This window comes from Thermobia domestica, chromosome 9 (assembly GCF_964235325.1).
Source record: "Thermobia domestica chromosome 9, izTheDome1.hap1.1, whole genome shotgun sequence".
In the NCBI taxonomy this organism is placed as follows: Eukaryota; Metazoa; Arthropoda; class Insecta; order Zygentoma; family Lepismatidae; genus Thermobia; species Thermobia domestica.
In genome coordinates this window covers 125,190,165-125,194,282 of record NC_137462.1, presented here as the reverse complement: position 1 = coordinate 125,194,282, position 4,118 = coordinate 125,190,165, and the positions used below count along the sequence as shown (strand labels likewise).

At 31.9% G+C, this 4,118-nt stretch overlaps 1 long non-coding RNA gene across 1 annotated transcript; it reads left to right on the top strand.

The window, feature by feature from the left end:
- The first annotated feature begins 834 nt into the window (after nucleotides 1–834).
- LOC145694095 (uncharacterized) lies at nucleotides 835–3,806 on the top strand. The gene is made up of 3 exons (XR_014132926.1): nucleotides 835–969; nucleotides 2,871–3,078; nucleotides 3,582–3,806. It is a non-coding gene; the product is annotated as an uncharacterized LOC145694095 (long non-coding RNA).
- The last annotated feature ends 312 nt before the right edge of the window (nucleotides 3,807–4,118 follow it).

Here is a 4,118-nt window from a genome sequence, read left to right as displayed (position 1 = left end):
TCACTATCCTTTACAATTATTACTATATAGAAATCAATATTGAAACCGGAAGTTATACAAGTTTTTTTTATTATTTCCGGTTTCAATAGAAGAATAAGATCTAAAATTAAATATATTCTTGGGATCTTTAATCCATATCAAAAAACCGTTTGTAGTCTCCTATTACCGTTTCCACCCTATCGAGATCAATATTGACACCGGAAGTAGTAATAAATATCTACCATTTTACGATTTTAGTAGACAGATAAGATGGAAATGAAATATATTTTTTGGGATACTGAATATAATTCAAAAAATCCCGTATTTCTCTGTCTATTACTACTATTTCTGAAGACCAACGCTGTCACCGGAAGTCGTTGATTACTATACTTCCGGTTCGAATACTGACTTAATGAGGGAGAGGAAAACTTACCCTTGAGACTCTGAATCCATTCCAAAAAACAGCTTCTCAATATTTCCTACCGCTTTTGGTCTAACACCTGTCGGCAGACGGACAGAGGCCTTCTACAAGATTCCTAATATTCATGCACAGATAGTTTAGAAGTTCTAAACTTTATTTAGCAATATTAGAACAAACTAGAACAGGAAGTTGCATAAAAAGAAATCAAACTTAACAGTCATAATTCGTAACACATTCCGAATCTACTCTACCAAATCAGAAGACACACATTTGAGTCATAAATTTTACCAATGTCTTCTCCACATTGATCCGATGGACTAACATGAATACAGTCTTCAAGGACAACTGAATTTCCGCCATATTCAGGAATCTGAATGGTAAAGACCTTAGTTATTAGTATTAGCTAAGAGGAAAAGGGAAGGAAAGCGGCAAAAGTGAAAGATATGTTCTAAATGACATATAGCACTGTTAACAAGGTCAATGGTTTGGTATATAACATTCAGATCACAGGACTTCCAACATAGCAATTCTCAGCTACAATCAATAAACAATCAAACATGAAGTTCTTGGTAAGTATATTGCAAGAAGTACATCATAACGTTTTAATGTAACACTAAATAATTGTGAAAGTAACATCACGCACACTGTAGACGACAAATGTAGAGATCCCATATAACTTTTACCATGTGATTTACTTAATTCTTCCATTAACATTAGTTATAAGAAAATTATTTCGGAAGTACTCAATTTAGTTTGGTACAGAGTTTAACACTGCCTACAGCTTACATTATGAAATATAAGGAAATAAATCTCAATTGTATTTCTATGAATTTAGCAATTTCGTAGTAAAACTTTAGCACATGAAAAATATGTCCAAAAATTAATTCTATATGTTTGTAATATATAGTGGTAAAAATATTTTTTCAAATATAACGTTATACTAATTAATAGATATCATTGAGTTTACCGAAGTGAAAAGATTAAGTGGAAATTTTTGTGATTAGCTTTTGGGGAAAATGTGACATTTCTTAGAAACATATAGGTAAATTCTTGCAGTATAATAATTGCACCACCTATTAACACGAAACTCATCCTGAAGGTTATTAATTGTATAGTCCTTATTAAATTTATGCTGTTTCTTATATATTAGCAAGAAAACAGTGCACCATGTGATTAGTAAGATAAACTGTATCTCAGAATTATTATTATACCTTAAATTTTAATTTAAGATCGATTGATGGGATCAAGATGAACAAAATGACATGAGAAAGAGTAAATTCTCATGTGTAGTTTATGAGAAAACTTTTTAAAAAAATAATTTTATGAAATTAAAAATATGTCGCTTTTTGCCACTCATATAATTTACAACCTTTATTCTGCCGGAACAGACAGATTGTCTATATATTTAAGTACTTTAACTATTGCTGGTTTAAATTCCTCTAACAGTGACGCATAAACTTCTACCAGTAACAAACACACTATTTGTAAATTTCAGTCAATACAGGAAAATAGACTTGCAATTCTTAATTTTTCATCACCTCAACGTCCTCATTTGCGCCAGTTTGATAGAAAACAAATTTTACAAAATTGCCCCTCAATTTTCTTTACATATTGTAACACTAATATAAAACATGAACTACAGTATAATGTGTTTTGGTGCCATAGTCCTAATCCGGTATATTTGTCACTCGGTTAATTGTGAGCAGTATGGCATTACTTGAATTACGTAAAGCAAAGTCCAGATGTTTTAAATCATGTTTGATATGCACGACTTCATTTAGTTCTCAAAACTATCACTGTTCTTTTGTGTGTGTATTTTCTTTGATGACTGAAGACAATTATAAAATGCATTTATATTGTTTTGCATTTCATAATTGTAAGACATTTCGTGTTAAATTTCCTGATGTACCACTTTAGTTTTGATAATAGTAATATTAAGGTGTTTTTCCTACTATTCTCATTGTATAATATTACTTCAATAAACGAAGTTGATTCAGGTATGTCAGAAGGATATTTTTTAAACTTCATAAATGGAAAATACACAAAATATAATTACAAAAGTAAGCAGTTTTATGTATACACATAGTAATTAAAATTCTCACGCAAGTGTGTAAAGAAAAGCATCTGCAAAATTGTTAAAATTGAGTTGTCAAGCTGCAAAGAAAGTCCCTGTTCCTCTGCACCGATGGGTATAGAGAAGTGTCCTATTCCGCCTCTAGATTCAAAGAAACTTGACTGTATACGTATTAGGTAATACGTGGTAATTGTCCTATCACACAAAGACCAGCGTTATAAATCTCGTTTGTCTCAAAATCGACATTTTAGAATTACCTTATAATAGAGCACTCTTTGATTATAAAAAGTACTCAAAAATTCATATATTTAATTGAAGTCATAGGCCTAATTTAATCTTAGAAAATAAGTATACCCAGCTAACAATATTTGAAATGAGCTTTTACTCTATTTCCAGGCTCTCGTTCTTTTCGCCCTGTTGGCTGTTGCCTTCGCCCAAGAGACTGCTAGAGACAAGAGAGGAGTCTTGGGAGCCTATGGTATTGGCTATGGATACCCAGCTGTTGGATACGGATACAGTGGGCTTGGATACGGATATGGACTTGGATACGGATATGGGCTTCGATCTGGTCTTGGTTATGGATATGGATATTATGGTTAAAAAGGTATTCTGAAATGTTGATAATTCATAATATTGAGTACAAATTCCTCTCAAGAATGCGGATGTATATATGAACAAACTCTAATATATCGTATAGTTCTTAATATGAAAAAATTATCTCTCACCCCATAAACTTAAAATTTCAGAAATATTGATATTTAAGGTTACTGTTTACTACTCACAGATCTGATGCTCTTTGTAATTGTATGGAATGATAGTAGTCTGAACATATGTATAATAATCAGTGGCGGATCTAGAAGGTAAAACCTGGGGGGCAACTATAACCCAAACTATGATATGTGTATCATGAGCTCAAATAATAATTTCAATTATTTTTGTCACTCAAAAAACTGGGGGGACTAGGCCCCGCCGGTTCAGGACTAGATCCACCACTGGTAATAATGAACCCCTTCACTTCCTCGATTTCAGGCACCAACTAAATACAAATTATTTGTATACTTTACTTTATAAAACTAAACTTTTAATATTTTTGTTTTCTCCTTTCAGGTTAAAGTGCAGCACCATCTCTCATGCATTAAAAATTATGTAAATTTACTATCCTGGAAGTCCTAGTCTACATTATATCGGCCTCAATATGAAATTCATTTTAATTCACAATTCAAATGTTTATTTTGAAATGACTGACCATCAAGAAGAATTAACCTACATTTTGGACAGAGATGATTTGTAAAATATTATTTATATTCTACAATAAAAAACTTTTAATTCATACATGTATTTTTCTTTATTTTCTTTATGAATCACTGCTTTGTTTTATTAAGGAATTTAATTTCTCAAAACAATTAGGTATATTAGGATTTAGAAGGTTGTGCCTTCTCTAGCCAACTATAGGCATAAGAAGATTTGAAAATGAAAATGAAATGAAATCTTTTAGTTTTACGTCCCACGGTCATGCCGGTTAGGCTAAAGGAGACGGTGATTATGAGGAATAAATGAAATGGTAGAATGAAGAAAGTGGGAGGAAACGGGAGAACCCCGAGAAAACCCACGCACACGGTGTTTGTCCACCACAAAGTTAACTTG